Below are 26,765 nucleotides of genomic sequence, written 5' to 3'. Positions count from 1 at the left end.
TTGCCTGCTGGTTTTTCTGCAGTGACCCAAGGGCCCAGCACATGCCTGCCATGCAGCCCCTGAATTAATGGGTTGCATGAATGAACACTCAGAGCCGGAGTTCAAATCCTGATTGCACCGCTTTCTGTGTGACCTTGAGCAAGCCATTTAAACCACACCTCCGTTTGCCTGCTTGAAAAAGAGGGAATAACAACAGGGCCTCTCTTATAAGGCTATGAGGATCAATAAGAAAATATGGAGGAAGCATTAAGCACACTGGCTGGTACAGAGTATAATAATGAGAGTAGCAAACATTTATGCATCTTGACAGCCAGACACTGGCTTAAAAGCTTTACATAGGTTAACTATACTCATCTTCCCTACATCCTATTATTATACCGTTTTACAGGTGAGCAAACTGGGGCACAGACGTTAAGTAACATATGAACTCAGGACATGATAGCTGTTATTTTTATGTCCAAGGTTCCTTCCCAGCTTCCCGTGGGCCAGCCCTCTGAAGGGCCAGAGGGCGCGCCGCGCTAGCCTCCCGCCTTGCCCGCTGCGGGGGTAACTGGGCCCGCGCGCGCTTTATCTGCCTGAGATCCGCGGGCCCGCGCGCGGGGCTGACAATGCCGCGGGGCGGGGCGGCGGGGCACTTCCTCGCCTCCCATTGGCGCACACGCCCCTTCCTGTCACCACTGAGCCCGGCCCCGCCCCCTGGCCCCGCCCGCTGCCCGAGCGCAGCCGGAGTGGACGGTTCCAGACGCATGCTAATGAGGGGGCGGCCGCCGCAGCCCATTGGCCCGCCGCGGAGTGTCGGTGAAGTCAGCGCCGAGTCCCAGAAAAACAGAGCGGGGCCAACTGCAGCGTGTAGTGCGAGCGGGACAGGACGCGCTCTGCCCGCCCGCCCGCCCGGCGACCCGCAAGGTAAGCCCGCGCCCGCCGCCCGCCGGCCCGCGCTCACCCGGTCCGCTGCGCCGGCGCCGGGGGCGTGCGCCAGCCCGGCCCCCGCGGGCGGCGCCTTTGTTCCGCGCTCGGAGGAGGCGCGTTTAAAGGGCCAGCTGTTGGAAGGACTTGGGGACCCCCTCCCCCAGAGCATCCCCCGTAGTCACAGGGAAACCGTGGCGCCCCCATGGCCGAACCCTCCTTCCTGCCAGTCTTTCAAGGAAAGTTCCCCAGGGTGCGGGGGTTCTGGGAGATCCCAGGGTTTCTTTTTGGAGGGTCGGGGGTACGTGCGATCATGGCCTCGGTGGGGAAGAACGCCCGCCAGCTTCAGGCTGGCCGCAGTATGGGCGGCGGAGGAGACATCAAAGCGCGGGTGGGTCCGCGGTGTAAAGTGAAACTGCCGCAGCCAGGGGCTGGACGGAGGAGCGCAGGATGGAGGCATCTCGGGTGTTTCATTCATCAGCATCCCTCTGGAGGAGAGAGCGGCGGGAGGGGCCAAGGACGAGCGGTCTGGCCTAGGACCCGCCTGAGTGAGCGGGTCCATGTGTGTGTCCGCGTCCGGGGACGACGTGCCTCCCATCCGCCCGTGCTCCATCCCCCAGAGTGACTGGCAGCTCGTCACCGAGAAGCACGGAAAGCGACTCCTTTCTCCGAATTCCCCGGGCATCCCCGGCTCTCCCCTGGCTGCTTTACGACGTGGCTTCCTTGATCAGCGGCAGCTCCGTTCAGGATAGAGGAGGAAAGAGGCTTGAAGTCATTATGTTCCTTTCATGGGGGAAGGCACTGTCGAATTCTGCATCCCCCTGCATCCGCTGTCGTAAGATGGCTTTGAAATCCACCAGTGCATGCTTTCTCCAGGCGGACAGAATTTATTGCGCTGTTACACCGCTACATGAAAGCAGGAGGGATCCCACCGAGAGCGGCTCGCTTTACCCAGACCCTGGGTCTTCCCGGCACGTTCTGGCCGAGCCTTTGGATTTTTGTTTTAAACTGAGCGCTGGGATGCGCCTGTTGTCACAGTGCAGACTTGCTGAAATTGGCCGCATTGATTTCACCATCAGTAGGAGGGAGTTCATTTAGAGATATCATGGAACTATCTGGCCTGCCAGGCGTCTGACATCACACCCCTTTTTCCTCTCATAAGTGAAGGCCAGGGATGGCTTGTCAGTATCCACTCCCCTCCTTGTTTGTTCGTTCGTTCTAGCGCCTCTAGATTCAGTTTTGTGTTTTTGACTTGGTGGTGATCCAAGAGAAGGGGGTCAATTAAAAGAGGGGTGGGCAGCCAATGTGGACAGGAACCTCAGTGACAGAAAACACATACTGGACATTTTCGGACTCCAGGTCTACAGCCCTTAAGGGACGTAGGTGAGATAGGTGGCTATCTAAGAGGTGAATGGTGTGTGTGAGGGACGGGTGGAGGAAGAGGATGCTGCCAGCAATTTTCTGCCCCACCCTCTTGATGCTCCTTAAATAGCTCCTTGCCAGGCAGCTCTGATGTCTCAGGCTCATTCCCCCACCCTCAGGGAGGAGTTGGTCTGTTAGTTGGGCACCAGCAGTTGATGGTTGGTTAGTCAAGGGTTAGTTCTCCAGGATTGCTGGGGGCTCATTTCTCAGCTGGAGGGCCCTGAGTTGAACTAGCAGCTCTGGTGGCTTCCCGCAGGGTATTAGCAACTGAAAAGAAATGCTTTCTACCCCACAGGGTGGAGAGAAGGGAAGGTATTGTCATTTTCCATTGGACACCCACCCCCTGTTGGCCCTCTCCTCCTCTGACCTGCTTTTCACAATTCTAGTTGGGGAGTTGCTGTGAACTTTTCTGAAGGGGTTGGGGATATTGGGGCGTGAGGAAGGAGTTATGGGAAAGGCCGAGCAGATAGATGCTTCTTACTGGCAAAACAAAGAACTGTTCAGCTCTCTCCTCACTTCCCCTCTCCAAAATAGAGTTCAGTATAGATAGCAGGATCTGGGGTTTTCTTTGCAGAGAATGAATGAGCAGGGTTCAGGAAAGCAAGCTTTTATTAGGCAGCGGTAGTAAATCCTCTGGTCATCGGATTTCGTTCTAGACCCTTCCCTGGACATGGGAGTGGATTTGCTGTAGAGGGCACTCACTGGTAATTTAGGATTTATTCTGTCTCCGTGAAAAGGGAAATGGATGGTCTCAAAAAGCTTTGGTGGAGGAGTTTTGGAACAGAGGCAGGACATTCGGCTTTGATCCTAGCCACCAGCCTGCTCTGGGCTTTGGGCTAATAGTGGCTTTCGCTCTCTGGGCCTTGGTAAAGTGGAGGGCTTTGGAGCAGACTGTTTTCCGGGGTTCCTGACAGAATTACTGTTCTTAGATTCAAAAGTACAATTTGTGGTGGCATTTTCAGATTTTTTTTTCCTTCTGTTTGCTAAGCTGATGTTAAATCCACAATATTGCTGAATGGCATGAATGGAGCGTTTCAATACTCAAGCTTCTGTTGGATTCAGACTCACCTTTTTCTTGATTAGTGTGATTCTTGAGGTTTTATTGTATGTAAATAATTGAGAGCTAGACTGCCCAGAGGACGAGGCACAGACCCTCAGAGTGGCTGGCTGGCTGGGCAGATGAGGGTGGGATGGTATAATGCTGAGGGAAGGGAGTTGCTATAGTTCATTCTCTTTCTCTGTATGCTTAACTCATAGGTTAACTTATGGTTATACAGGTGATTTTTAGATATTTAGAACATGAGAGTTGGAAGAGACCTCTGTGATTGCTAGGTTCAACCTCCCTCACTGAGTAATTTGAAGGATTGGAAGGTTTGGTGATTTGTCTGATGTCATACAGCTAGCAAGATGCAGAGCTGGGCGGAATACCTGATGGATATAGAGACTCTAGGTCTTGCGTTCTAAATGTATCTCTGAATGTATCTCCTCTGACAAGTGATTCTAAGATGGGATAAAGTGAGGAGGACATAGGGGCTGAAGACTGGAGAGGCTGGAGAAACTGACTGGGGAGGAGGTTGAGGGCAGGGCAGGTGGGGAAGGGGAAACCAGACATCAAGCTTGGAGGAGAAAGGGATGGAGCTGGAAGTGGGGAGAGGGGCTCTATCAGCTGTGAAATAGTAGATTTCTGCAGCCCTGAGAGTGAAGTTAAGTATGAGAGTCTTGGCTTAGACAAGGGGTAGGCTGGGGCTGGGACTAACTCGGAGTCTCCTCGGTAGCGCTCCTGTTGACCCTCTGATTCAGGGCCAGCTGAGGCCTTCGGAGCCACTGGCTCACTGAAATGGAACATGTGGAAGTCAGGTGTGCTGGTGGTGATGCTGGAGAATGCTGAGGTTGGACCAGTTCTGCTGAAGTCCCAGGTTTTTTTTTTTTTTTTGTGTGTGTGTGTGTTTTGAATGCTGAAAATGAAAAAGTTTTCCATCGAACTTCTTTTCAACTCAAGCAGCATTTTCTCCTCTGCCTTTCATTGCACTTTTTTTGAGGTAGTGTTTCATGTACTCCTTTTCAGAGGAGATACTTGGAAAGGACTGACTTACTGAATTGTAGCTCATTTGGGGGGAGCTAAGTCTCAGAATGTTTCAATGATGGATTAAAGAGCTGTGAACAGTTGTTACCCAGATCAGTAACCATTCAAAGGCATAGTAGGTGATAATACTTGGAAGTCCATAGCCCAAACTGACCATGTACAGTATAATTCACTTTGGCTAACTCTGGAGTGTCTCTGGATTTCAGTTGTTCCTTCTTGTTGTGTACGGTTAGGCATGTGTCTGTCCCTCTGTCTCACTATCTTCCCATCCTTTTCCCACATCTTCCTCTTCTGTACATTTCTCTTTCTCTCCTGTTGTATCTTTCTCTTTGCAACTCCTCCCCATCCTTTCTTTACTGTCAATGATGTAGCTTTGTAATGTATTTTAATGTATTTATTGTGTCATTAAAATTTCATCTTCTCTTTTCTTAATTTGAAATCAGCTGAGTTCACTCATTTTGAATGTGTGTATATGTGCTTTACACACGAAACAAATAAACCAAACCCAATTGAATTGCTTTTTACTTCTGTGTGGTCTTCCATTGATCCCCCATCCGCCCTCTTCTGTGGTCAGTAGTGGCTCTTTATAGAAAAAAAAAAAATTCCCAACTCACTGTCATGTGGCTATTGTTATAACAAAAAACAGCTATAACAATGGAAAAAGTTTCCACCCTAGTATTGTGGACACAAGGGACACCCTCTCCCAAGAGATGTGCCCTATTTCTTGACTTCCTGCCCTGGAAGCCTATCTGCAATGTATTCTCTAACAGACGCCTGCACTGTAAGGGGGTGGTGGGGTGGTGGTGGAGCTGGGCTCTTGGTGGATCTGGTGATGCGTACAATGGGGGAGGTGAGCAGGCTTATGGCCAAGAGAGTACTCTTCAGTCCTTGGAAGTGTCTCTGTGGATCCTTTAGTGTCCCTCTGAAAAGTTCAGTGCAGTGATTTTTCTTTGTTTCCCCAGGCTGAGCTAACCCACCCAGCAGGAGCAGCACCCAGGACCCTTTGGAAAAGAATAAGTTGCTTCCCAACTTTCTGATTCTTGTTGGTTAGGACCCAAAGGATATCTTGTGGTGACACAGGGAGAGTAGGCAGCCACCGACCGGTTGCTGGTGTGAAGTCCCAGCTGCTTTGGTGGATGCATGCTTTAGCCATTTAAACTTTTCTTCTGACTCTGATTAATTACCCAGAAGATTGAGTCTTGGTGCTCATTCATGGTCAGGAGGAAGTTTAGTGTGTAAAGTGAGCCTCCCAAGCAAGAAATCCCCTTGAAGTCTCCAGTTTTTTATGTTAAAAAGTCACATGAGTTTTGTGTTCTATAATATGTGCTGATTTTAGTATAAAAGCATTTAAAATGCATTACTGTTGAGTACAATTGATGGCCCAGGAAAATGTGTTTCTCTTGGGGCTTTACCTGTCCATGCCCTTGCTAAATATTCATAGCAGACTCTACTCCATCCAGAAAAGCCAGCTGTGGGGCAGGTGTCCCATCCGGTGGTGTTGAGAACTGTTCCTCCAGCCTTTTCCGTTGGTTCTGGCAGGCCTAGTGAGGTTCCAGTCCTTCAGAACCCTTCCATGTGCCCAAAGACCAGGTCCTCCCCATACCAGGAGACCTTCTCTTTTATCTGGCTGACTCCTCCTTCTCTTTTTAGATTTCCCTGATATCGGAAAAGGTTTTCTTCCCGAGTTCGCTTTTTAGCAACAGCTGGTTCCCTGTTGGTCTTCTCCACCAGATTGTGAGATCTGGCAAGAGAGAATCTGCATTTCATCTTTTTAAATTAAAGATGTATATATGCATATACAGTTAAAAGTCAAATAATACCTCAAGGCTTATAAGAAGGCTGTGTCCTCTCATCCTAGTGATCCACTTCCCAGGGTCAGTCACCAAACATGATTTCTATTACTGAAGTAACAAATTATCACCAACATAGTGGCTTAAAACAACAGAAATTTATATTACAGTTTTGTATGTTAAAACTCTAAAAAAGGGTCTCACTGGGTTAAGATCCAGGTGGTAGCCTGGCTGCACCCCCTCAGGGGAAGAATCTTGCTTCTTCCAGCTTCTAGAGGTCACCTGCATTCCTTGGCTCATGCCCCCTTCCTCCATCTTCCCAGCCCCAGTGGCCAGGTGAGTCCTCCTATTGCATCACTCTGTCCTTCTAACAGTCACATCTTCTGATTCCCTTCTTCTTCCTCCCTCTTCCACTTTTAAGGACCCTGTGATTACTTCAGGCTCACTTGGATAATATAGGGTAGTCTCCCTATTTTAAGATCAGTTAATTAGCACCTTTAATTCCATTTGCAATTTTAATTCCCCTTTGCCATGTAACATGTTTATAGGTTCAGGGATTAGGACATAAACATCTTTGAGGGGCAATTATTCAGCCTACCACAGTCATTTCCAACTCTCTTAGTCATTTATCCTTATATTACTATCATTGGTATTATATTATAATACTAGAGGCCCGGTGCACGAAATTCGTGCACTCGGTGGGGGGAGGGGGGCTGTGTCCCTCAGCCTGGCCTGTGCCCTCTCACAGTCTGGGAGCCCCATGATCAATTGTCCTATAGAGGGAGGTCTCGCTCGTCAGCTGCAGCGCCACCGGCCAGGTAGCCTGGGCCTCCCTCTTTGAGGCGATCAATTGTGGAGATTGCCCAGCAGAGGGAGGCCCTGCCCACCCGCCGCAGTGCCGCCGGCTGGGTAGCCTGGGCCTTCCTCTTTGGGGCAATTGATCGTGGAAGACTCCCGCACCCCCTCCCCAATTGATTGCCTTGCAGAGGGTGGCCTGGGCCTCCTCTGTGGGGGCAATCATGGGGTGATGGTGGGGCCCTCCGACCAATTGCATTGCATCCACCTTGGCTGGCTTGACGCCAGTGCGTGTCATACGTGATCTTCCGGCCGGTCATTGGGACGGGTGTTCTGCTGTTCAGTTGTTTGGTCAATTTGCATATTACACTTTTATTATTATAGATATTATTTGTAAGTTATCTGCTTATAATACTGGTTCCTGGTTGTTCATTTTAGATGTTATTTCTTCATGTCCTACTTTGGACTAGACCAGTGGTTCTCAACCTTGGCTGCACATTAGAATCACCTGGGAATCTTTTTAAAATCCTGATTTCTGGGCCTCATCCTCTGGAAATTCTGTTTCTTTGTTACTAATGTTGTGGCCCCACCCCATAACAAAGAAACAGAATTTCCAGAGGATGAGGCCCAGAAATCAGGATTTTAAAAAGATTCCCAGGTGATTCTAATGTGCAGCCAAGGTTGAGAACCACTGGTCTAGACAGAGGAACCCTTATTGCCCTCTTCTCCCCTCCTCCCATACCGCTGCTTCCCTCCTCCCCGTCTTCCCACTAAGGTTACATCACAGTTTCTATGCTCTTTTGAACTAAAGATTCACATCCTTCAGTTTTTGGAAATTTTCTTTGACAGTTTCCTTTTCTCCATGTTCTGTGTTTTGTCTCTGGAACTCACATTAGTTGGACTTACTGGGGATTAAGTTAGTAGTTTTAAAATCTTTGATTTTTTTGTTTTGTTTTCCATTTTATTTTTGTTTCACCTGTTGAGAGATATCTTCAGCTTTATCCTTAATTAACCCTTTTGAATTTCTTATGCTTTTATGATTTTGCATGAGACATACTTGCATATGTTACTTTCTAGAATTCCCTATTTTCTGAATGATCACTTTTCTTTCTTTTCTAAATACATCCATTCTTGTTTCATGGGTGCAATAAGTTCACTTGCAATGGGTTTTTGTTTGTTGGTTGGTTTTGGGCATTTTTCTGCGGTTCCCCACATTGTCTTTGTTCCCCAAGTCCCTTTTTCTGCTGGTTACTGTATTTCCCACTGGAGCCGTCCTTCCTTGTATGCTGATCACTGAGTTGTCCATTTGTACTTTAAGAGTGGACCCCAAAATGCTGGTAGGGCATCTGTGCGACAAGGAAGGGGTTGTTAATTTCATTGTTGGGTGATCCCTTTTTTCTGCTGGGGACACCTAGATGTCAGTGCCTATAGATCCTTTCTCTGGGTATGTTGGTTGTTTTTTTGGAGAGGAGTTTGCATTCTGGGAGACTTGGTGGGGAAGGAGCCTGGGTGTATGGATTTTCACTCAATGCATCTACTTTCTGAAAGTTGCTCCCCTTTCTGCCTACATCCCCCAGTTGTGTGTCCCTCCCTCAACTGTGTCTGAATTTAGAGCGTCTAGTGTAATTTGCCTAAACAGGAACTCCACCTTCTGCTGGCTAAGGAAGGGGAGTCACCAGACGGAGCAGATTGCAAGGACTCTGGGGTCTGGTTGCTCTTTGCACCAACTTTTAGCAGCTGTCCTCTTTTTTATCCATTCCTGCTTCTCACAGTCCTTGGCGCCTTCTCCTGATTCTGTGGCATAAGTTGCCACTTGTTTAGAGGTTTCCTCCCGTTTGCACTTAGCAGAGCAGACGAAGCAGAAACCTAAATCAGCTACTGCATGGTGGTCAGCTCTCTGCCTTCCAGAGTTCTGTTGACATTTCTTGCCTGCTGTTGTCTCCTTTTCATTAAACAAAAGAACAGGCTCGCTTTTAGTGGGGTTTTGGGAGAGAGCAGAAATAAATATGGCTGTTCAACCCTCTGATTTGACCAGAAGTTTGTTTCATCTCTTCATTCAAGCCTCTAACTGGTGCCTGACATATAGTATACATATTCCCAAGAAATGTTTGCTGAATAATTGAATGCATGTTTCTAAGATGGTATGCATACGATAGTCATCAGATTTCAAAAGTCCCAAACACACAATCTTACAAAAGTAAATCCATGTTTCATTCTGAGGTAGACATGATAACAGTCAGATTGCCACACTCTGCTATCCGACGAGAAGCACGGGGAGACAGTGTGTAGATTGTTGAGCTGGTGAGTGACAAGGCCCAGGTGCTATCTTCAGCCCCATCACTAACTACTTGGGCCACCTTGAGAAGTCACTTTACCTGTCTGTGTCTTGGTTTCTTCAGCCTTAAAATGAGCTGTTGGTCAAGATTTGATTCAGGGCCCTGGCTGGGTAGCTCAGTTGGTTAGAGTGTCCTCCCATACGCCAAGATTGTGGGTTTGATCCCTGGTCAGGGCACATGTAAGAATCAACGAATGAATGCATAAATATATGGAAGAACGAATTGATGTCTCTTTCTCTCTTCCTCCCTCCCCTCTTTCTCTCAGATCAATCAATCAATAAATATAAAAAGATTTGATTCTGTTTACTGCACTGAGTGCCTACTATGTGCAAGGCATGGTATATATGTGTTACAGTATATGTCGCTGAATTGACTGTGCTTGGCTTATACCTTTCTCCTGACTGTAGTTCAGTGCCTTGCACAGAGTAAGGGCTCTGTAAATGTGACCTCTTACTCTGTCTGGACTGTGGGCTCCTTGTGAGGACCACATTGCAGTCATCTCTGTATCTCCTGTGTCTGCCACGGTTCTCGGTGCATAGGAGGTGTATGTTAGGTTTCTCCACTTAGAAAGGGTACATCAAGGAAGTATGAAAACATGAGTTGCTCTGTCAGAATCCCCAGACCTAATCGGAGAATGAGGCCTCGCTCTCTGGGAGTTCAGCTGCGCACTCCCTGGCTCTCCTACAGAGCCCAGGGGTCCAATGGTTGATCTCAAAGTCGGCAGAGATAGCAGTTCTGGTCCATAGCCTGGACAGTAGAGGATTATTTCTCCCAAACAGATTGTAGTTATGTATTTAATCGGCCTCACATTGTTATGAGTTAAGATCAGATTCATATTGACTAGGAAAATGAATGACAGATATAATCCTGCATTTATAGTGTTTAAAAATGTTTAAGTGCTTTTTCATAACTTATTTTGGTTTTCTCAAACCTGTTAGCTAATGTGCTTGAACCACTAAGTAGACTACTATGGGGTCTATGCTGGATTCTGGGAATACAGTGATGACCAAGGAGAAACGGTACCTGCCATCCTGGGATGTATAGACTAGAGCTGAGTTTTCCAATATGGTACCACTAGCCACATGTGGCCATTTAAGTTTAAATTAATTAAAACGAAACACAATTTAAATTCACCTTCTCAGTCACACTGGCCACATTTCAAGTGCCTGATAGCCACATGAGACTCGTGGCTGCCATATGGCAGCACAGGTCTAGAATGTTCCCATCATCTCAGGAAGTTCTCTGGGGCAGCGCTGGCCTACAGAGCTAAGAAACTATTCCTGGACCAGGCGTCAGTGATGAGCTGTGCTTCACAGTTGAGGCAACTGAGGCACAGAAAAGCCATTTGTTTTAGGTCATGTGGCCGGCTGGGCCTGACGTGGGAACAGAGCTCTTGTCTTGGAGTTTGGCTCTTCTCTCCCTGAAGTGAGTTAGGGGCGGAGGGTGACTAAGAGTGTGTTGTGGTCTCTGCACTCGGGCTGCCTGGGCTCGCCACCCTGGCTCTGCTGCTTCCTGGGGCAGTTCCTGCTCTGTGCTTCAGTTGCCTCACCTATGAAATGGAGACAATAATAGGACCTGCCTCGTAGGATTGTGGAGAGGATCACATAATCCAATAAAGGCAAGTCTTTAGAACGAGCCTGACACATGGAAGTCACTGAGTGGTGCTGGTTGCTATATTGAGAATGAGAAGTTACTGGCAGAGTCTAGGAGGCATTTTCAAACAGGAGACTGTGAAAGGGGAAAAGTACAGGCAGGTGAGGCTGTCTTTGTAGAACAGACTGGCCACCTGGAGAGGACGCATAGCTGAATGTTTCTAAGCCAGGGACTGCTCCGGTCATGTGAGCTGATGTAAAAATGCCAGCATGTTCACCAGACCCTCTGAGTCCCTGTACTGGTCACTGGTACTCTGCACAAGGATCCTGTTGATGTCACCTTCCTCCTCGTCCGCCTCTGCTCACAGCCCTGCCTCCTGTTCCCCAAACGTCCTTCTCCCCTCTCTGTATCTCCACATTGGAGGGACGGGGTCACAGACATTTACCATCATTCCTGTGAGCCAGAGATTTGCCAAAGGAGTGCAGAAGACGGAAGGGCCAGAAGCCGAGGTGGTTTAGCAGTTGGACCCTGGCCTTTTCTTCGAGGTTTCTGTTGTGTGGTGATTTGCATTCCCATCATCACTCAGTCTTGTAAGCAGGTCCGTTTCATGTATCAAGGTGTCCTAGAGGTGCCCCATTTTGGATGAAGAGAAGGAGAGCTCTAGCCCGAGGGATGGAGGGTGCCCATGTGATAGGTGAATCCCTCACATGTGGTTCTTCAATTTAAGAAGTGCTCAGTAGCCACAGTTTCATTTCATTCATTAAGCAAATATTGGCGAACAGTGTAGACCTGGGTACTGCCCTCTTGGAGTTTATTTCTTCATTAGCACCAGGCGGGCTAGGCTTTTTCTTATCTTCCCCAGCAGGCATTCAACAGCTTTTTTCAGGTTTTGAAGTAGGAAGGTTTCAGTATGACAAAGTGTGTGTGTGAGGGAGGGGCGGTGAGGGCACGCTAGATACATAACCCATGTGGTATCTTGCCTTGCCCAAGTGAGGCATACAGGGCATCTAGTACAGAGAGGGCAGTGACGGGCCAGGAACGACCAGCGAGGAGACTGTTCCTGACAACCTGGATTCTCGGTGTGGCATACAAATGCTGCGTGAGGACCAACACCAGTGATCAGTACTGAGTGCTTGTACCTGGCTCTGCCACCTCATTCCCGTTTGGGTGAGATTTGAGCTCATTGCAGCTGTTAGCAGGAATGGGCATTTAGATCCAGAATCACCCTCTGCCTGCTTGTCAGTGTGAAAACTCATTACTCGTTTATATAATGCCTTATGCATCGATTATTAACATTAGCTTGCAGGCCGACTGTTAAACTTGGATTCCTAGTATGAAGGGTCACTAGGACATACCTTGTGAAATCCAAACAGTTCCTCTTGCTGCCTGGAATTTGTGTGGGACCTGGTGTCTGTGCACACGAGCGGTTTCCTTGACTGACCTGTGAATAGATGGTTCGTTGGCAGATTGCTTCTCCACGTTGTGTTTGTCTTTTGTCAGAGCAGAGCTAGTGTTGGGTGACTATTGTCTGTGAGCACAGCATGATGGTCAGGGGTTGTATTTGCTTGTAACAAACTGACAGGAGAGTGGGAGCATTTTTGTGGACATTGATGTTAGGGGGTCTTTCCAAGATGGTTGTAACGTACATGCGCCGCTGACTCTTCTGTGCTTGGGTTTCTCTTTATAGACAATGCACACAGGAGGCCGGTGGTAGGCGACTGGGCGGGATCTAGAAGCCAGGGATGAGGTAAGAGATGCCGGAACTGAGCTGGGAGATCTGAGCCGCTGCCCCAGTGGCCCGGGCAGTGGGCTTGAGATCCGGCCAGGGATCTGGATGGAGAAGCCAAGGCAAAGTAGGAACTGGGCTGCTGTAAGCAGGACAAAACGAGTAAGGCTCTGGAGAAAGCAAAATCCCAACAAGGTCAGAAAATAAAGTCGCTGGAGAAAGCTAGGGCCCGGGAGTGCTGAGGCCTAAGCAGGGCTTGGCAGTGGTTGCCAAAAATCAGGCTGCCCGGCCCACGAGCCTGGGCCAGGCAGTCTCAGGCCTTTTAGGACTATTTTGCTTGCTTTGTGGGGCCTTCATGCTGGACACGATACGTGAGTGAGCCAGCACTGGCAGGTGTGAGGGGGCGAGGCCCCCCAGGAACTGGGAAATGTTAGTCATGCCTGAGCACTGACAGAAGATACAGCTCCTCCTCGAGACAGCTGCCGCGGGAGGAGGCCCCGCCGCCCGCCAGCCTGCATTGCGATCCGTGGTCCTGGTCTTGTCTTTAATTATTCAAGTCGTGGGCTATTTAAATACTCACCTAAAGCATCGCTGTAAACACTTTTCCCTTCCGGAGTCAGAGGGCTCCGGTAGAGGAGAGTTTTGCGGCTGTGGTTCTAGGTTGCCCAGGTCGCTCCCTTAAGGAACAGGCACCTGGCAACCAGGAAACCCGGAGGATGCCCTTGGCGGTGGGTGCGCACCTCCACACTGTCTCTCGGGTTGGCATTTTATTTGTGAAGGTAGGGAAGGAAGAAGCCGTGCTGTTACATGACGTGAAATATTTAACACGCTCTTTAAAAAATTAAACTGCCCAGGAGCCTTTGGTTGGTGGTGCCCATGGCAACATGCATGGTTTCCAGAGGTGTCTTCCTGGGGCTTTTGGGCTCCTCAGGAGTGGGGGTCCTGTCTCTGGGAGGACTGGGCAGAGGTAGGGCTGAGTGACCCCTTCAGAGGTACGGAGTTGGGGGTGGCCTTGGTAAGGGGAGAGGAGTAGATGGGAAGAGGAGCATGCGCCATCCTTTGGGGGCTTGGTCACGCATTCATTTTGTTGGCCTCTGTGAGTCCTGGCACCTACGCCTCTCTGTCCGGCCTCAGGACTTATTCCCATTTCTTAGCCTGCAGCGCGCTTTCCTCCCTTCACCTGGTTAGTGCTGCTCATCCTTCAGATTCACCTGAGCAGCGGAGCGGGGCGGCCTGCCCTGGCCCTTTGGAGCAGGATAAACCCTCCTGCCTGAGGCTGTCATGACCATTCCTCACAGCACCCATCTCAGCTGCTCTGTCCCACTTGGTTAGAAAATCATTGTTTCTGCCCAGCCCACCGGTCAGTAGGATGGATCCATGATGACAGTGGCCAGGCTGTTTCTCTTCACCATTCTATCCCCAAAGCTGGCAAGTGCCTGGCCCACAGTAACTATTGTCTATATTGTCTATCTGTGGTGTAAGTTAGTTCATTTAGTAAGTTTTGGGTTCTGCACCAGAATGTGGGAATACAAAGAGAATAAACCTACCTTGTTGTCCTCTTGTTGTCTGTAAACCAGAGCAGTGGGTGAGCTCTCAAGATACCCATTGAGGGAAGGAAGAAAACTTACCAGTTAAAGTTCCATTTATTCTTTAATTCAGGTATAGAACAATGTAGCTTTCCTACTTATAAAATAAGAGTTGTTAACTTATTAAGTGAGTATGCTCAATGCTATTTTACTAATAGAAAAGTGAGACCAAAAAGTTTAGTGACCACTGGTCTGAAGGGAGAAGTAGGCACACGAAAAGGTTTTTGTGTCAAAATGTTATAAAGCTCTAAGTAAGGGCAAGTACAGGGTACAGTGGGGGCCACGCATGCAAAGGCAGGGAAGCTGGAACTAGACCGGAGGAGGGCATTTCTGGTAGAGGGCAGAGGGACCACACATGCAAAGGCAGGGAAGGCTTAGTGCATTGGGAGAGGGCATAGATTTCATTTTATTAAAAATAATATATATATATTATTGATTTCAGAGAGGAAGGGGGAAAGAGATAGAAACATCAATGAGGAGAGAGAATCATTGATTAGCTACTTCCTGTACACCCCCTACTAGGGATCAAGCCTGCAACCCAGGCATGTGCCTTGCCCCAGAACTGAACCAGGACCTTCTGGTTCATAGATTGATGCATAACCACTGAGCAACACCAGCCGGGCTAGGGCATATATTTTAATAAGGCTGGAGAATAAGGCAGAAGGAAGGCCTGCTAGAAGAAGCCCCTCTGGTACCGGGAGGGATTGAGATTGGGAATACCAAGATGGATGAGCCTGGGCCCTTGTCTGCAGGATGGACATGGTGCAAATGTGCCTTAGGAGAGCGACAGCACAGTGAGTACCGGGAATTCAGAAAATGATGGATATTTTTGGTTAGGAGGGATCAGGCCTGGTCATGATTTTAAAAAATCTACCAGACCCCAGGTCATTCAGCCCCCCCCTCCTCATGTAGAAGGGGGAGGGGAGAGGCCTGGGGATTGACTGTAAGCTCTTTCAGGCCCATCTCAGGGTTAGGCTTCTCCATGAAGTTCTCCTTCATCTGTTCGAACCCGGTGAGATGTTTACCGTAATGCCATTTAGACCCCTCCATGGACTGTATTTTCTGGATCACAAAACTACACGAACAAGAAAATGGAGTATGGTGTATGTAAATATGCATGTTTGATGTATTTATTTAGCCTGTGTAATCATATATACGCCTTTCTTTTCTTTTTTGTTTTTAAGTCCCAGGGCTTGAAGTAATTATGTAATTAGAATCCACATAGAGTATGGCTAGATAAGGTGTAATTAAAGAGGAAAGCCTAATTTTGGAAGAATGATAAGAGGTCATTTGACTCAGTCTGGGCCCAAATCCAATCTTGGAAGAACAGTAAGAGGTCATTTGGATGTACAGAGCTTGAGGCCACCCAAGAGCCCAAACTGGTCTGAGAATTGGACAGATTCTGTTTCAGTTCACTGTGAAAGCTATTCATTGAGCATTTATTGGTATAGGGTGTTGTGGGAGGCGCGGCCATGAGTAAAGAAAAGGTCTGGCTCTTGGAGGACACCAGGGGACATTGGCGTGAGGACAACTAGGAGGTCCCAGGGTGTAGAAGTGAAGACTCCAAGGGCTGGGGTGGGGGGTGGGGGAGGTGGGGTGGGGAAGGATTCACAGAGTGGGTAGCCTTTAATAAATGCCTTGAACGGTAAGGAGCATTTCAAGAGCAGGGATAAGAACTTTCTGGCATATTAGAGGCACTCAGATAATATTTGTGGAAAGAATGCCAGGCTGAGTTTGGAAGTGGAAGGAACATGGCCAAGTTGTTGGGTGGCCGTTGCCGTTTGGTGAGGGTAGAGCTCATACAGCTCTGGTGGTATGGTGACAGCAGAGGCCAGGAGGGCTTAGGCACCAGGCTGAGGCAGTGGTGACTGAGCGAGAGGAGTCAGGGATTGCTGTGGGCCGTAGAGGTCAGGGGAGGTGTCCTCGTGGAGGCGGCCTTGGACAGAGCCTGGAAGGACCGGTTGGATACGGGAGAGGGGAGAAGGTAAGGCTTGCCCAAGGAGGGGAGTGATGGGCAAAGGTCTAGAGAGGGAGCCGAGAGATGATCATCCAGCAGAGAGGGGAGGGAGCACAGAGGGGAGCAGGCCGATGCTCTGTCCACTGAGCCAAACCAGCTAGGGCTATCTGCAGTTTTTATTTTTATCACTGAAGGGTTACTGGTCTTGGTGATACGAAGAGGAGAAAAATAAGGCAAGGGAAGAGGTGGAGGTGACTGCAAGCTTCCTAGCCTGGGAGAATGGTGACACCTGAGACAGGAGGGGGGCCAGCTGGTGGGAAAGAGGGTGTGGGCAGAGGTTTGATGTGTCTGGAGCCTGGAGACTACTCTCTATCCCCAGCCTTGCCCCTGATCTAGCGGGGAGACCTTGAGCCAATTTCTTTATCTCCAAGCTCCATTTTTTATCAGGAGGCCCCTCTGCCTTATGGCTCAAGCTCATCTCACACAGTGGCGTCGTTAGTCCTGGGGCTCGGGCAGGGGGAAGGGTCTGGGCTGGAGAATTGTGAGGGCGTTGCATGGAGGTGAGAGAAGAAACCGCCCAGTCCTCTTCCTTGTTTTCCTGGAGTGTGGCCGAGGTCAGTGCTCCATTCTGGTAAGGCGGCACAGGGCTGGGTAGTTAATCTTCCTGAATTCACTGAAGGGAGATTGTCAGGGCAGGGAACTGGTCATTAGTGAACCCCTTACCTTCCTGCTCTCCCCTGCCCCACCCCCACTCTCCAAGCCTGTCTTTAGGAAACTTATGGCTTTGGACCTTTAGAAATAGGGTCTTGCAGAGAGGACTTCCTGGCAGAGGAGGGCTTGGGCAGAGCTTGAGAAAGGACTGGAGGAAGGCTTTCCAGAGGAGATTGACAGGGAGTTAGGTTACAGAATTTAAAATAGTCCAGACAGAAGGCTTATGCTTTTTGAATACCTGTGTGTGTACCAGCTCTGTACCAGCTTTCATGATCTTTGTTTCATAATCTTTCCATCATTTCTGCTCTCTATTATTCCATCTTACAGAAAAGGCAACAGGATTAGAGAGAGGAACTAATTTGTCCAAGGTCTCAGGGCAGCAAACACCCATTTCTACATTCTGCAAGAACTATATTTTACTGGTTTTTGGGGGAACCCAGGGAAAAAATAGAATGATTTGCTTTATGATCCTCATTCCCAGTTAAGCACTTACTTGAAATGTGGTCCAGCTGCTATCCATACGGCAGCGTTCCAGGACAGTGCAGCATCTCAGAGACCGATGGAGCACTTGGAGCTCAGCGGCCCTCTTTTACAGATTAGGAAACTGAGGCCCAGAAAGGAGGAGGGATATGCCAAGTGAGGGGCAGAATGGGAATGAGAGCTGGAAGAGTCTGGAGACTTTGAGATTTTTGGCTCTTTAAGGCCTCCCTGCGGAAAAGTTTGTTTATAGATGACAATGGAAGCTTTTGTCAGGAGAGTTGGTCTGGGCAGGGTTGGATCTGAAAGGTCCTCTGTGTGTGTGTGTGTGTGTGTGTGTGTGTGCGTGTGTGTGCGTGTGTGCATGCTTTCTCTTTCCTTCACTATAACCTTAGATGCCTTTGAACCAGCAGGAAGGATTCCTTCAGACCAAAGGTTAAGGCCAAAGGCATTTAACAGGTGGAAAGGGCATAGGAAGGAGGGGGAAGATCAGAAGCCACAGAAATAGAAGACTTAAACTCTAGGCTTGGCTAAATGGAATGTTCCAGGCCTGCAAATAATCTCTAACATTTATTGAATACTCATTGTGCCAGTCAATCTTTATGCCATTTTATGTAACTGCCATGACCTCCCCTTGAGGTGTAGGGGCTGTTTTGCTGTTCCCATTTTACAGATGAAGGAACTGAGGCTCAAAGAGGCTGAGTGACCTACCTAAAGCCACAGAGTTAGTAACACATAGAGCCAGGACTCCAACCTCACCTCCTAAGCTTTTTGGAGGACTGGGAGCTCCCGGTGTGTTTGGTAGTAGTTCTTGGCCACTGGCAATTTTACCCCTAGGGCACATTTGACAGTGTGTGGAGACATCTTTGATTGTCACAGTTTAGGGGATGCTACTGGCATCTGGTGGGTAGAGATGCCAGTAGCACCCCCTAAACGTCTTACAATGCACTGGACAGCCCACAACCAAGGGGTGCCCCATGCCAAATGTCCATGTGCTGAGGTTGGCAAACCCTGCCCTCCGGGGACCTGGTTATATTTTTACCTCGGCGTGCAGGGCTAGTGCAAGGGCATCTGGAAAGCCCATCTGAGGAACCTGAGTTGTTCCTTTAGCTCCAGAGACTTACCAATATGTTGTATGTTAATGAATGTTTGCAGTGTAGGCTCCTCGCAGACTGAGTTCTGAGGGGCCAGGGTGGTGGTAGTGGTGGGTGGAGGCCAGGAAGGCGTGTCAGGCCAGGGTGGCTCAGGGCTGCAGACGAGCTGGGCAGGTGGTGACAGGTGTGCGGGGTCCTGTCCAGGCTGCTGAGAATTGACTTGATTGTTTCTCTGTGTGTGACTGAAATAAGAACTCAGATCCAGTTAATCGTCTATTTTTTTCTTCCGTAAATGCCTCTATTAAATGATTGCTATGACTAGGCACCATGGAAAGGCCTGAGAAAGGGGTACGCATGTTACGGGTGTACTTGGATTCAACTATGCTTCTGGCCAAGCGCCTTTGCTGCTAGTTACTGTTTAACTCTAATCTGCCCCATGCCACTTAGGGCAGAAAGACAAACAAATTTGGGAAAGTCCCAGGACTTGGCCTTCACTTGAGCTTCTGCGAGCAGCTTTATCTGAGCATTGCGGTGGTTGAATAGGTCAGATCGAGTAGCCCCGTGGCCTGAAGGGCGCTGCCGGGGCAGACCTGAGGAAGGAATTGCTTTACCACCTCTGCTGTTGCTGCAGGCCCCTCTTCCAGGTCAGACACAGAAAAGGAGTGTCTGCGCCCTTCTCTTGCGTGGAGTACATCACCAGGTAAGATTTTTAGCCTCAGTAGTAGGCTTCCTTTTGTCATCCTGTAGCCAGCCCTCCCTTCCAAATTTTCTACCATGGTGCCTTTCGAAACCCTGCTGGCCTCACTGGTGGGAACAATCACCCACTTCCTGTCCATCACCTGGGCCCCACCCCGAGACCTCCTTCTCGAGCTCTCTAGCCACTCCAACTTCAGGGTCACCTCCCTCCTCCTGACACCTCTGCCCAGTGACTCCTTTGGTCCTTTATCTAGTTGTTAGGTTCTCAGTGTCACCTTCTGACCTCTGCAGTGGCTCAGTCACTAACCGGCTGTGTGCCCTTGGGTGCGTGAGTCACTTAACCTGGGAGAAGCAACACAGTGTTGCATCAGGTGACTTCAGTGCCCGTCCAGCACCAGTGTCGGATGAGAGTCACAGTTGTAGAACCTGGCCAGTGGGAATGCATGCTTCCCTTTGATCCTATACAGATTCATGAGAGCTCAGAACTGGTGTAAGGAAACTGTTTTTAGACTAAATAAGTAAACTTTTTCATATTAATTCTTTACTCAATAAATGTTTGTTGAGTGCCTGCTATATCCAAGGGTGTGTGATGGGTTCAGCAGGGCTGGAAGATGGGTGTCTTGGGCTTTGCCTTCAAGGAGCTCACAGCCTTATGGGTTGGGGGTGAGGCGTCTGTACAAAACCACCACAGGGTAGATTCTCTAACTTATCACCCTGTGCCCATCCTTGGTACCAGCTGTCACAATTGTGTACACACACACACACACACACACACACACACACACACACGGATTAAAGTTCCTTAGAGGTGGACTTTTTTCAGTCTTCTTCATTATGTGCCTAACGTAATGAGCAGTCAGTAAAGATTTGTTAAATGAATGCAATAAAGAATGGTACCATTTGACTTGGGATTTGAAGGGAACGTAGGAGTTAGACCTGCATAGATGGAGAAAGGCACATTACAGACTGGCCAGGGATGGGGAGGGACAGAGGCAGGAGGAGGAAATGGCATGAGCAAATGCACAGGGGTAGTGAAGCCCGAGTCGTGCAGGGTAACGGCCAGACCATGGGGGTTGGATCATGTGGTATGGTCAGGATGCAGAAAGTGGAAGGTAAGCTGGGCCAGATGGTGGAGTGTCTTGAATGCAAGCTTATCCTAAAGGGACTGGATTTGTCCTACCGTAGAATGACCTCACATTCCAGTTTCTCGGGGTGATTATGAATTGTGCCCCTTTCACTCTCAAGTGTCCCTATTTGGGTGATCTGTGATATGATTCTGCACCCCTGAAGGCTGTGTGGAGCCCTGAGGGTTCCTAATGGGACATGGTCAGGCTGACCTCTGGGAGGCTGGAGATGAGGCATTCTCCAGTCCCCGTGTTTCAGGCCTGAGCCCGAGGAGCGGTAGTGTGAAGGGAGGAGATGGTTACAAAGGAGACTAAAGGCCAAAGTGCCAGCAACATCTTTAAGAGGCTCCAGAGCAGCTCTTCCAAAGAAAGACCCATCTTAAAGCTCGGGCATCCTGGAGACGCGTTTTTCTAACTTGAGTTATGACTGATGAGAAAAAGAATACATGTGTGTATTTTCTGAGCAATTAAAAGTCAGAGGAGCTTCTCCCAGTCTCTGAACCGTCCTGGTGAAACACCCTGGCATTCACTCTCCTAAACCCCAGCATTGTTCCCTGGAATTTAAAATAGGTTATGAATGTGCCTGATGTCAGGAGAGATAAATCTGTGAGGAGGACTGTAGTCAATACATTTCCTTTTTAAGAAGAAACAATATAAAGAGCTTGATTCAGCCCGGAATCAATCTCACTTTGTTGCCATGATTGTGTAAAACCTGAACTGCTTTCTGTCTGTCACACTGTTTATATCCCCGACGTTCCCCATCTCAGCGGCCGCGCGGAGTCCAAGCCTTTTTAGGCCATACACAGCGCTCCTCTCGCGCTGTTTCCTTGTGCGCTGCAGAAGGGTTGTGCTGTGAGTGGTGACTTCATTGACTATCTAGGGGTGCTCTTCAGGGTGGCCGTTCAGTAGTGCTCCAAAGGAACTTTTTTTTTTGGTCCAAGAGAGTTGGAAGGCTAAATTCTTGGGCTTTTTTTCCTTCCTATTAAAAAGATAGTTACATTTTCAAATAGTTGATACAGATGGTTCAGAAATCAAAACACTATAAAAATCTATGCATGGAAAATTTTCATTGTCACCCCCTGATGTCTACTTCACTCCCTCCCCCAACCTGGAACCCATTAGGTGGGCTGAGCATACATTCCACTGTGCCCATGACAGTCCTAGTTTATGTTTGTGCCAGTGGGTGATCAGTAACACCCTCTCCATTCTCAAAAGTGTCCCTAATTAGGTGATAAGTGATACATTCCCCTATAGATTGATAATCACTTTTATTAATTTTTTGTATATTCCTCTAATATTTCTACATGCAGACACACACATAAAGTGAGGGGTGACTGACATTGCCTTTGCCATTTCACAGTAGGTCCTGGAAGACCATACCCGTAGAAATGGAGTGTCCTTGTCCTGCTAAGCTCTTCAGCTAGCAGTGTTTGTAGAGACTGTCAGGCAGTGTCTTTTCCTTGGTTTATCAGTTTAATTGCTATTTAGGAGTGGCTTCTGTTTACATAGGGAGAAACAAAAGGCTGTGGGAAATGAAGCCAGTTTCCTTCACTTAGGAAAGCCAGTTCAGTAGTAAACTCATCCAGGAAGAACTTATTAAGCACCAGCTTTCTGCCTAAGATGGTACTAGGCAGGTTGGATGAAGTGGGCAAGTGCTTCAAGATCCAACTCAGATGCTCAGCCTTCATGAAGACTTCCCTGATTCCATGGCCACAATTCTTAGCATCCCTGTCCATCCACTGCCCATTCATCCAACCACTATCCATTTCACCAGCCAGCATTCTTGGTGCTTCCTTCCATTCACTGAGTACAACCGGCATTCCACAGGGGCTAGGACCTGTGCTAGAGATATGGAGATGGACAAGCTGAGCTCCTGCTGTAGGAGACAGAGACGCGAGTGAACGGGCGATGCTTTATCTAGGCAACTGTATCCTGCAAAGGCCTCGCTAAATCAGTGCCTGCCCCTCCCTTCAATCTTTTTTCCCATGCTAAGTGGTCTCTGTCCCCCCTCCATCCATTACCATGGCCACAGTAAGAAACCTCCTAACTCTGACTGATGTTGAAAAGAAAGGTCTATGTGAAGGGGAGCCCCAAGTCCCACCCTTGGGTGTTCTTGGTTTCTCCCTTGGAAGGAGGGGTGTGGGTATTTGACATTTCAAACCCAGTGATTTCAGGAATCAGCCTGGTGGCTCAGCCAGCTCCTTCTTTTATCTTCTAATAAATACAGCTTCCCTTGCAGTTTCCTGGTGCCACAGAGGGTGATTGGTCCAGGATAAGAAATAGCCAGGCCAGGAAAGTGACCTTTTAATAAAGTTGAAAGGGCCATTGGGAGAGCCAGGATGGCCAGATGTATGGCTGTGAGCCACTCCGGCCTGTGGCATGTCACCGAAAGAGGCCCAGGTATGACTCTGGCTATAGCTGCTGAGGAAAGGAGTAGTCGGGTTGCAATGGAAGAGGGTTCTGGCTGAATGTTAGCAGATGTTTTTCTACAGCTGTGCAGAGCAGCCTTTTGTGGGAAGAGGTGAGATTTGTTTGACAGCCACACTCCCCTCAGTTCCCCTCATCTGTTCCTCCTGCAGTAGCTTTTCACAGGAAATGGGCAGATGGATGGTGTTTCTCTGGAAAGTGCATTTTGGACCAGTGCTTAGAGTGTCGACTGTGTGCCTGGCCCCACTGGGTATCTCTACCTTCCATTAAAGCAGTGGTTCTGAAACTGTGGGGAGCCCCACAGTCAGTAAAAAATGCATATTACTCCCTAGTGGGACCCAGTAATCTGTATTTTTAACATGTTCTGTAGGTTCTATCCAGTTATTTTAAGCTACAAGGAACAAACTCCAACTCAGATTGGCTGACAGGGAACATCACTGTCTCTCAGACAACTCCATGACCCACCATCATGTGGCTGCAGTGTGAATTGTGTCCCCTGAGGTTGTGCAGCGGGGCGGTTCTGAACCCTGAGATAGGGCAGGCTTCGGGATTGATGGCTTCAGTGGCTTCATGATGTCCACAAGTCCCCAGGTTCTTCCCACCTCCTGCCATCTTGGTGATAGCCTCGTCTGCAGGCCGGGAATAAGATGACTGGCATTTCCAAGCATCTCAGACACACTGCCATCCAGAGGAGGAAGGGGGATGTAGATTGATTTCTGGCTGAGGCATATCCATGATGCCTCCTTGGCTGGAGCTGGGTCACATGCCCACCCCTGAGCCAATCACTGAAGGTGCTTTACTTTGGGAGCTGTCTGGGGAAGGGGTGGGCACCCTAGCAAAGTGGAGGCTCTGTTAGGAGGAAGGAAGGAAGGAAAGAAGGAAGGGGACTGGGAGCTGGGAAGGCAACCATGGCCCCAGTGCATAGGTGGTTTGCAGACCACACGCCAAGGTACACTGCGTTACGTCGTCCCGAGCAGTGGTAAGGTTATCTCTGTTGTGCAGATGAGGAAAGGACACTCACTGAGCTTCAGGGACTTGTCTTAGATAACACACCGGGAGGCTGTGCGGGTTGGGAGTGAGGGAACGGGTGTTTGTGAGGCCTTTTAGCCTTGGGAGAGCAATCCTCCCTTTCTCCCCTTCCTAAGGTCTTCAGGCAGCCCCTTCATTTCTGATTTCTCCTCCACGACTGCGGTTATTCATGACAGCAGGCCTTCCTGAGTGTTTCTTAGGGAAAGGCTTCTCCAGGCATAAGAAAAAAAGATATATTTGCCGGCCCCACCTCCACATAGGCCGTGCCCAAAAGCAGTTGAAATAATGTTATCAGCTCAAATTTTGGGGGGGCTACCACTTCAGCCCCTGTGCTAGGTACAGTGCAGACATTATCTCTAATCCTGGCAACAACCTCTGACATTAGGTCTTATTATTGGTGTGGTGTGTTTTTTTTGTATGTGTGTTTTTTTAACATAGTACTTTAAAAAATACTTTTATTGATTTCACAGAGGAAAAGGGGAGAGAGATAGAAACATCAGTAATAAGAGAGAATTATTGATTGGCTGCCTTTTGCACCCCCCCCCCCCCCTCCACTGGGCATGGAGCCTGCAACTGGGGCATGTGCCCTGGCTCAGAATTGAACCATGACCTCCTGGTTCACAGATCAACGCTCAACTACTGAGGCACGCCAGCTGGGCTTACTATTTGTATTTTATGGATGGGGAGGTTGAGGCCCAGGAAGATGAAGCTGACAGTGAGGGAGCCAGGCTGGCTGACTGCCTGACTCAGATGGTGCCGCTTCCCTACCCCACATGGGGGCTTATCAGCAGCTGCCAGCCTTCTTACGCCCCCAAGGACGGTTCTCAGGGAAGAGGGTTTTAGTGTCAAAAGAGTTCCAAAGGAGCTGAATGTTTCCTATGGGAATAATTCTCAGGGCACTAGGAAAAAATATCCTGAGCATAATAAACACAAGAAAGAAACAGGAAATCTGGTTTGTTATGTGGCAGTAAAATGTGAATAGGAAGAACTCTCAACAAAGCCTGAAGGTTTGTTGGATTTGAAAGTGGAAGGCCATGGTTGAGAGGGTAGGAAAGGCGCTCTGGGTTCGGGAGACAATCGGTAAATGGTAGACTGTGCGGCTCCAGTGAGGAGTGAGTGCTGGGCGGAGAGTCTGAACACCTCGCTATTCCCCAGTTCTGCCTTTGAGACACATAAAATGCAGCTCTGTGCGCAGAGGGAGCAGAGAGGTAAAGGGTGGAGTAAGCCATATCAGCTCTACAGGGCTTTGCAAAGATGACGGCGTGTCAGGGGGAAGCTCCAGAGTTGACACTTTAGTTTTAAACGCAGTGCAGCTCTACCTGGTTGTGAGCTGTTCATTGCCTAGAGTGCAGGGGCACGTCAGAGCCAGTGGAGGGCAGATGTCTGGCTTCCGCCTCATCTCAAGGAGAAATCAGCTTTGCCTGAAAAGCCCCTTTTTAGCTCTGGACATTTGGAGTTCCTACTTGGCTGGTTGCCTGGCCTGTGCCTCGGGGAGTATTGTCCACAGATGCTCAGGGGAGATAACCACATTGCAAAGTACAGAACTTGGCTGCTCTGGGGAGGATCTTGGGGGCTCAGGAAGCTCTGCATACCTGGGAGGTGGGAGCTGAAGATGTGTGTTGATGGTGGACCACAGGGGTGTGTGTGTGTGTGTGTGTGTGTGTGTGTGTGTGCACGCAGGGGGCATCCACAGGTGAGGCCCTTTCCAGTTGTAGACAACACACCCCTGATCACAGTGACTTTGGAGAGAGCCTTTATGAACAGAGGAAATAATAGGGAATTTTTCCCCAGTGAAGTACATCTGCAACCTTAGAGTTTTGAGTCTGTAGCAAGGTATTTAAAATAAGTTTCTCCTTTCCATCCTTCCTACACCACCCCCCATCCTCCCATTTATCAAAAATTTGTTGAGCAATTTTTGCATGGCAAGCTGAGCTTGGTACTGAGGTTTCAAAGACCAAAATCATTGCCTTCAAGGAGAAGTCTTGTAGGTAAACAGAACCATTATAAAGCTGTGTGATAAGTGCTAACGGTACGTACAGGGTTCTCTGGGAGAGGAAGGAGGGAACACTTGATTGCGTGTGGTGGGGGAGGGGTAGTTATTTCTCAGAGAGGGTGACACCTGAGCTGGGGCTGGCAGGCTGGGAGAGAAATGTGCCAGGTGGACCAGCCTCTTGGAAGGGATTCCAGGCAGAGGGCGGTAATAGCTTTCATCTGACAATACGAAAAGTTCATGGAAGCCTGCTGTGCGCTGGTGGTGATGCAGGGATGGATGGGACTCCTGCCTGCAGGTGCTCACAGTCAGTGGTGAATAGGAAATGACCGTGCAGGTGACAGTATGATTGGAGTGTGGACAGAAGCAGGGCCCCTGTGGAAACATAGGGGCCCTGCTTAACTTAGGTATTGGCATTTGCTATTCAGTCTTCCACTCAGGAAGGTTCTTTCTTTTCTTTTTAATTTTTTAAAATATATTTTATTGATTTCTTACAGAGAGGATGGAGAGGGATAGAGAGTTAGGAACATCGATGAGAGAGAGAGACATCGATCAGCTGCCTCCTGCACACTCGCTACTGCGGATGTGCCCGCAACCAAGGTACATGCCCTTGACCGGAATGGAACCTGGGACTCTTGAGTCCGCAGGCTGACGCTCTATCCACTGAGCCAAACCGGTTAGGGCTGGAAGGTTCCTTCTTGCAGATGTTTGCATTGGTGAGAGGCTCTGTTTAAGAAGCTAGCTTGCTGCCTGCTGCCCTTGGCATTGGCCGTGCCCTTCAACAATTTGGATTATATTCTGACATTTGTTTATACTTTGATTTCTTCCTCCTGGGCTTAGGAAGTTGGACTTGGGCAAGGCATTTCACCTCTCTGGATTTTATTTTTCTCACTTATGAAATAAAAGGGCTGTTGGACCAGGTCATTGTTTCTCAAACAGCAGTCTAGGGACCACCTACTTTAGAATGGTATGGTGCCCTGCCGGGTGGCTCAGTGATTAAGCATCTACCTATGAACCAGGAGG

The 26,765-nt window shown here is 48.9% G+C and overlaps 1 protein-coding gene across 1 annotated transcript in view; it reads left to right on the top strand.

The window, feature by feature from the left end:
* The first annotated feature begins 827 nt into the window (after positions 1-827).
* The window catches only part of SORBS1 (sorbin and SH3 domain containing 1), a 218,909-nt gene continuing 192,971 nt past the window's right edge, over positions 828-26,765 (top strand). Inside the window, exon 1 of the mRNA XM_081104358.1 lies at positions 828-906. The gene's annotated coding sequence lies outside the window, so the exon portion shown is untranslated. The remainder of the gene's footprint in view (positions 907-26,765) is intronic.

This window comes from Myotis nattereri (assembly GCF_964212035.1).
Source record: "Myotis nattereri genome assembly, chromosome: 13".
In the NCBI taxonomy this organism is placed as follows: domain Eukaryota; kingdom Metazoa; phylum Chordata; class Mammalia; order Chiroptera; family Vespertilionidae; genus Myotis; species Myotis nattereri.
Note: the sequence above shows the minus strand (reverse complement) of the source record. Positions and strands in the feature narration are given on the sequence as shown.